Below are 8,240 nucleotides of genomic sequence, written 5' to 3'. Positions count from 1 at the left end.
AAAAAAAAAAAAATACAATACAAAAATTACTGTCCCTCTCTTTAGTAGCGTCAATGTATTTTGACTCTTAAGTATTTAGGTTAAATCGATAACTAAAAATATTATTTCTAAAATTTTAACTGGTCTATTTTTAAAAAAAAAATTGCTTTTAAATGTATCTTTCTGATATGTAGTAGATTTTATTTTAAAAGTTTATTAAACGATATAACGAGTAAAAGATATTACAAATAAATTAAAGAATTCCGAATAAAACATTAAACAGAGTATGCATTTTTGAATTAAAATGTCCATTTTTAACGGCAATTTAGCCTATGTTTCCTTACTAGGAAATCTTAAAAATAAGTATAAATAACAATTTGTATAAATTTTCTTACCGAACGTTAATCTTTACATTATGTACACTGTTCACATTACTGTCAGCAACTGTTTGCCATTCAATTCATTCTCGTAGTTATTGACAATAGTACTACACTGAAGTATTTGTATGTTCTAAATAATTCTAATCATATACACTTCTCGTTTCTAATAATTTAGTTATTTCATTAGTAACGAACAGTTTAGTCGTGCGAAAGCTTAACAACATACATGCAACCATATTTTAACTAACAAACTCTTTCAAAATAAAATGGAAACAGAGGACACAAAAATAAAAATTTTCAGATTTCGCTACACACACCCCTTCTAGTGAAAACGATTATAATTCATAATCTCCTAGCTCATAAATGGAGATAGAAAATTCTTTGTTCTTCGTTTCTCCTTAAATTTTTACTCATTCTTAGTTGTTTTTTTCCCTGCTATTAATACCCTTTTGTTGTTTCTGTACCCTTATTTGTGCTTTATTTACATTGTTTTTTGTTGTTTTATTCATACGTAGCACAGAGCATGTCCTATCTTCATTTCGAAATAGTGTATGTCTATTTCTGTACCCTTATATGTGCTTTATTCACGTTATGCACCTTTATTTGATAACACCTAACTTTTAACAAAATGCGGCGGAACAAATTTTTCTGACTGCTGCAATATTTAAATTTGTCACCTGTTCCACATCTCTGGTAATAATATGAATACTTTACCAGAAATTGATTTAAAAATTTCAATGGAGTATAAGCCGGAGTGTCACATCAGTCCGGAGTCGAATATTTCGAAATACAGACTCCTGATTTTAACTCCTGGCAACTACCATTATGTTTCGTGTGAGTCACCATCACGCGATGTGGTTCTTTTCTGCATAAAAGAGAGTGCGACAGGAGAGAAGGACAGGGGGGGGAGAGAGTCATGAAAAGGTGAGGGAGTGAGATGAGGATTTAAGAACAAAAGCTCTCCGGGAAAGGCTCACCTCCCAGGACGATTACAGCGCCCCCTAAACTCGGGCATCTACACTCAAGGTTGTCTTTTCCGATCGGCTTGTGTACCGTTCTTGAAGCTGCTGTTTACTGAAAAGAATCGTTGATTACAGGCTCCTAATGTAAGTGACCAACAACAACAAAAAAAGTTCGATTATTCCGAAATCAGAAGTGTTCTCTGTGAGCAGTGCCGTTCGAGCGGGGCTGAGCGCGCGCGATTTGTTGATGTTTGTCTCTGGAAGGCTAATGACGCAAGTCACGTGACTGTCTCTCGGGCACGATGGACCTTTTTGACAGATGAAACCATCACACATCAACATCTGGAGGTAAATGAGATTTTCATATCAAAAGAATGATAAATTTGATTTGTCTTTCAAAGGAGTAACACCACCCTGTTTCATTTTTTTTTTCTTTTTGAAAGAAAACCTATTTTTCTAAGAGAATTCACGGATTTATTAAAAGAAAAAAACTGATTTTGAAGTACAGTCTTTGGCTTAATTATTAGACGCAGTATAAGATTCTATGTAAAATCTTAATTATCAGGTGATACTATACAGCTTGATTGTTTTTACGCTGTTTGCACTTGCTTACATTCCTGTATCAATTGGTTAACATTGTAATGCAATACGTTAAAAATAAATACAAATAGGAATTAATAAAAAATCTCCCGAATAAAACCCCATTACATGTGTGTTTAAATATAAAAGTATTGCCTATAAACTCGTGCAAAACATGTCATTATTAAAACACTACAAGTGCATCTTATAATTTGATCTAATTATTATAATATACTAATATAATGCTTGATATAATAAATATTCTATATTTATATTCTATATCGTCTAATTTATCCTATCGTCAAATTTATATTCTATATCGTCTAATCTATCCTATCGTCAAATTTATGTTCTATATCGTCTAAATTATCCTATCGTCAAATTTGTATTCTATATCGTCTAATCTATCCTATCGTCAAATTTATGTTCTATATCGTCTAATTTATCCTATCGTCAAATTTGTATTCTATATCGTCTAACTTATCCTATCGTCAAATTTATATTCTATATCGTCTAATTTATCCTATCGTCAAATTTATATTCTATATCGTCTAATTTAACCTATTGATGCACTTACGTAAACAAGTGCAAACAATAGCATAAAAACACTAAAGCTGTATAGTATCAACTGATAATTAAGATTTTGCATAGAATCATATATTGCATCTAATAATTTGTCCAGGGACTGTAAATTCGTAAATTACATGTTTTTTTAAAAAAAATTTTAAAAATGAATTTAAGGATCACATATTGCTTTGTTAAAAAAACTGGGTTACATAATTTTTTATTAGAAAAACCTGTTTTTTATCTGAATTAATAGATTGCAAATTGAAAAAAAAAGAATATGGATAAGTTTATACATTATTTAACTGGAGGGATGATCAACCTATAGTTCCCTGGCCAAAAATGGCCCATAAAGACCTTTAACTTGGTTCCTGAACTGTCTAAAATATTAATAAAAACATGGAAGAATTAAAAAAAAAGCATCAGCAATTATTTTTTCGGTCGTGTTCTTTTGATCAGTTATTTATTATTATTTTTTTTAAACTTCATATCGTTTAGTGTTTTAAACTAGCTATATATTTATATTATTAAATTTTTAAAAGACTGCAAATGTAGAATTAGATTTCTCAAAACCTAATCGGCAGATTTCGCTCAAATTCTATATTTTGCTATTTAAAATTACTTTCTGTAAAATAATGTAAAAATTTGAGCCTATAATTGCGAGTTATTAAATGAGATAATAAAAAATAATAAATATAATGAAAATTATTTTTTGCATGAAAATATTTGTATGCATAAACATTGACAGAAAATATTTGTTTGCAATTTATAATTGTATACATGAACTTTTCTATTCCATTAAAAAGTTCCTGCGATATGGCGAAAGACGCATAAAGCAAAATTTACATTGAGGATCAAAACTTTCGACCTCTTTACTACCTAAATATTGGGGCCTTATTTTCCAGATTACGGCTACCACCCATATTTTTTAATGGTCAAAATTCCAAATCCATTATATAAGATGATTTTTCAAAGAAACGACGTTTTTGAGTCTGATTTCGCAACTAAAAATATCGTCTGCACTAATTAATTACACTAAATAATCGTCTGCACTAATTAATTACACTAAATAATCGTCTGCACTTTTATTTGACTGCCTTTTACTGCCCTTAACCCATTAATATAGAGTCCTTGTACAATTCAATCTTGAATAGTTAATACTCAGTATTGGTGAAATTATTGTAATAATTTTTTTAAAAAATTATTTCACTATATTAGAAAAGGATATTAAATGATTAAATATGTCTCGCTGTTCTCATGATCGTTTTAGTATTTATAGATTATTTTGTTCTTTTGAATTTAGGCTTAACAAGTTTTTTTCCTAATTTTTTCTAATATTTTACTAACACTGTCCAAAATTCTGATACAAACATTCTGGTTTTATTATAATCTTACTGATAATCTCTTAACATGCACATGTAGTAGGACCGTTTTAATAACAAGTAGGGCACAGAAATGTTTTGGGTCCCAATAACCTGTCACGCTGTTTAAAATCGAACTAAAAAAACTTCACATGCATAAAATAAAGCATTTTTGAGATACGCAACAATTTTAACAAACTTAAACACAGTTTTATTACACCAAAAACTCAATGCACATAAAATAAAATATTTTTAAAGCATGCATAATTATAAAAAAAATTTAGATGCTAATTAATAGCAAACCTCAAATAATAAAATAATCTTCAAAACTAAGAAGCTAATTAAAATAACTAAATTAAAAATAAAAACATAATGGTATAACAAATAAAAAAATCCCAAAGCTATGAATTATTTCGTCAAACTATTAAAGTCAGTTATTAAAACATCTCAGTTGTTAAAGTTGAGTATTTATAGACTTCATTTTAACGTAGAAAAATAGATTTCGGTTCACTTTTTAAGTTTTCCTGGTTATAAACTATTCAAACTATTGGTGTTTGCAAGATAATCAATCACTATTTGTAGGAAAAAAAACGCTCACTTTTTACAAATAGAATGTATTTATTTTAAAATATATATGATGTAATGTAGTTTATTCTTAATTTCTTTTAATACAATTTATAAAAAATATGATTTCAAGGGTCCCCTGAGCGTTTGAGGCCCCCGGCACTGCCCGAGTGTGCCTATCCTTAAAGACGGTACTGAGTATTTCTCTGTAAATGCCATTGAAAACTTGAAACTAGAGAAATTATTATTTTAATAGTTTTTTCAGTTCAGCAGATTCCAACTTTTTTTCTTCCGATTATGGCCAATCATCTTTCAGCGAGCCGTGATGGGTCAGACGATAGAGCGTTCGCCTTCCAATAAGGTGAACCGGGTTCGAATCCCAGCGATGTCTGGTCCTTACGAATTCCTTATCCGGCTTGCACCGACCACAGTGCAGACGTGAAATATCCTCAGTGGTAGACGTATCATGAGTCCTCTTGCCGTAAGGCTAACCGTGGGAGGTCTTCGTGGTTCTTCCTCTCCTTGTAACGCAAATGCGGGTTAGTTCCATCAAAAAGTCCTCCACGAAGGCAAAATTTCTCCCGGTACTTGATCCAGGAGTTCCCTTGTCTTCTGGATTGGGTTCAAAATTACACGGCTATGGTGTTGAACATCAGTAGTCGTAAACCCAAAAATCGAGTCGGCTGTTCAACGATGGTTATTAAAAAAAACCCTTCCATTAGCGCCACTTAATAAAAAAGTATTTAAAGACAATTGTGAGTGCATTAACAAATAAAATACTACTTTATTTAATATATATTTTAAGAAGAGAATGTAAGTTTTTTATCTTTCTGCCATTAAATATCTCAAAATAGCTTTTTATGATTTGGCAATTGAATTCTCAGTCCTGTATATAGTCTAGTTATGAATTTGTTTTTGTTACCTATTACCTGAAAATGAATAAAATAAGAAGAATTTTGAAAGAATTGCTATAAACGTTGAAATGTCTTATAAGATCTAGATTGGTTTCAAAAATCATTACTGATTAAAATAAAAGGTCCAAACTCACGAAAGCCCTTCCACGGAACCCTAGGGTTCCGCGGTGCACCATCAGGGAAAACTTATTTCGTGCATAGTTAGTTAAAAATGTGAAAGTTACTGCATAGTTAGTTAATAGTATGAGGTTGGCCGTTTTTAGAGTTTACCTCCATAGACTTCAAAATTAATATCGATGGTACGTGATTTTAAAAACGCTTTTAATTTTAGGCAATGCCCTTATCTGGGTGCGGTAATGATTCTTCTGTTGGCCTCATGAATAGACGTTATCGATGAACAAAATTTAGCATCTATAAAAGTTATATATATATATATATATATATTAGGGGGACTGGAAAGTAATGTCGTTTCGGCTCATTAAATATTCGTTAGTCTTAAAAACCAATTCATTTTTTCCGATCCATTTCGATTCATTTTCGATCCGGCATTGAAAGGTTGTTGTTAACGAGGATGAATACATTATTGATTAAGAAATAAAATCTTGATAACAAATATCAAATGCTCAGAAACGACATCACTTTCCGGTCCCATTAATATATAGCACAATAAAGACAAAAAGGATAAAAGGGAAAAAAAGAAAAATTATTAAAGTTAAGAGAATAATTTTTTTTGTCGTATGCCTGTTTTTTTTTAGGCAGTGGGGGTGCGATTGTTCCTGTTTTTTCAGTGGCGCCATCTATGGGCAGGAAATATATATACATTATATATACATATATACATGCACNTTCGAAATCAAAATAAGTCAAGTCTTATGCTTCATTTTTATGCTTAAAAATAAACTTAACAAACTATTATAAACTGACATGATATGATTGCTTTTATATTAATATATATATATATATATTAATAATTAAACCTATTAACATCTCGGTTAATTTTATCAATGCCTGTCCAATATTAGGGGACAGTATACTTAGTATACTTAGTGCATGTTAGGCTAATACACTTCGAGGAAATGCAATTATTAGAGAAAAAAAGAATTACTGTGAAATTTTTTTTTTAATAAAAATGAGATTGTAATTTGATTTACTCATTAATTTTTCATGGAAATACTTAATGGAATAAAAATGTAAATTTGAAAACAGCATTATTTTTATTAGTTCATTAATGATAATACTATTATTAAGCGACTTTTTTAATTATAAAAATTATATGTTTTATTCGTCGCTTAGAAACAAATGAACTTTTCTTTTCTTTTGATATTTTATTATTGTTGACAAGTTGTTGTAAATATTCATTTTTAAGAAATATAGTAGTTTTTTTTGTTGTTGTTTTATTTGGTATTTTTTAACAGTAATATAGAAATTTTGCGTCAGTAAAGGGATTAATAGCAAACATCATTAAGAAATACTTCTCAATTTTCTAAACACAATTATTAGAATACATTAGTAAATGTGTAGCCTTTCGCGAGTTTCTTCGTTGCGTTCTGTCGTTGCGTTTTTTTTATTATTGACGATATCGTAAATAATAAAAAAAACGATAAATGAAAAGAAATTTCATAAACAAAAACTCTTTCAACACAAAGAACTACATAATAAGTTACCTTTAATAATATAATAAGCTACTTTTTATAAATAAGTTGTTTTATTTAACGAGTTAATATCAACAAATTGGTTCAATTAAGTTATAGACTCAGATGCCTTTTACACGAAGCATAAAAATTAAGTTTCTGACAAACTAGAAAGCGCGATTTGAAAAACAGGATAGACTATAAGAATCGTTTGCTCTTTTTTAATTCTACATTATTATTTAATAATAAGATAAAATTAAAGTCTTTGAGGAAACTTTTTTTCACGAAAAAACAATTTTTAATTTCGTTCAAAATATAAACTCTAATTTTGTAAATGCGTTAATAAAATTTTCACACAATTGCTCTGTGAAAAAACGATTATTCTTCAAATAAGTTTTTTATGATTCCTATCGATTTTAGTTCCTAAAGATCGTTTTCTTGTTTTATATTTTATTCGTTTGAAAATTTGTAGTAGTTAGCAAAAGAACGATTTGGAAAGAACGATACACAAAAATATTTTTCGTTATCAAAATTGATATTTCTACCATATGCAAATTTAATTCGGACAAATGCGTGGTTAAAATCTTTCAATATTTAAAGGAATTTTTCAAAATAAATGTCAATAATTTCCCTATCAATCATGAAACTTGAAATTCGACCTTGTAATAATTTATAAACTTGGAATTATCCAGTATAATCTAATTACTTTGCGCAAATCCAGTTTTTGGCCAATTCAATAGTAACTGACGAATCAAATGTGGTTCTGTACCTCAATAGGAATGCGCCATAAAATACACCCCATTATCCTCTATTTACGCTTTTATTTTCATATTTTGCAATCTGGAAAACTAATTATAAAAATATTTTTAAATAATTTTCTCAAGATGTCAATAAGTAAAAGGAAGTTAGAACTCGTTGCTCGTTATGATAATTTTTTTTTAATTTTGTAATTTTATTAGAATTTTATTTTGTATTTTTTCCTTTTATGTTTTACTTTGTATTTTTTGCTTGATATGTTTCATTGCCATTTCGATATTTTTGGTGCTCTCACACTATTGTATTGATTTATTTTGCATTGGCTAAATCAGTACAATTTAAGAAAACACTCTATTTTGCTGATACAATCGTGTGAGCTGAGGATGAGATTTATCTTTAAATTATTTTGTCTTCTGCTTTTTAATTTTTTATTACTTATTGTTATTTTTTAAATAATTTTTCTTCTTTTCTTTAATCTGTCTATCTATCTATCTATCTATCTATCTATCTATATATCTATCTATCTATCTATCTATCTATCTATCTATCT

General features: G+C 29.0%; 1 protein-coding gene across 1 annotated transcript in view; it reads left to right on the top strand.

Annotated features, from left to right (window-relative positions):
- The first annotated feature begins 1,240 nt into the window (after positions 1 to 1,240).
- LOC107437628 (leucine-rich repeat-containing protein let-4) overlaps positions 1,241 to 8,240 on the top strand; it is a 76,814-nt gene continuing 69,814 nt past the window's right edge. The window contains exon 1 of the mRNA XM_016049708.4: positions 1,241 to 1,669. The gene's annotated coding sequence lies outside the window, so the exon portion shown is untranslated. The remainder of the gene's footprint in view (positions 1,670 to 8,240) is intronic.

Source organism: Parasteatoda tepidariorum, chromosome 10, assembly GCF_043381705.1.
Source record: "Parasteatoda tepidariorum isolate YZ-2023 chromosome 10, CAS_Ptep_4.0, whole genome shotgun sequence".
Classification (NCBI taxonomy): Eukaryota; Metazoa; Arthropoda; class Arachnida; order Araneae; family Theridiidae; genus Parasteatoda; species Parasteatoda tepidariorum.
Note: the sequence above shows the minus strand (reverse complement) of the source record. Positions and strands in the feature narration are given on the sequence as shown.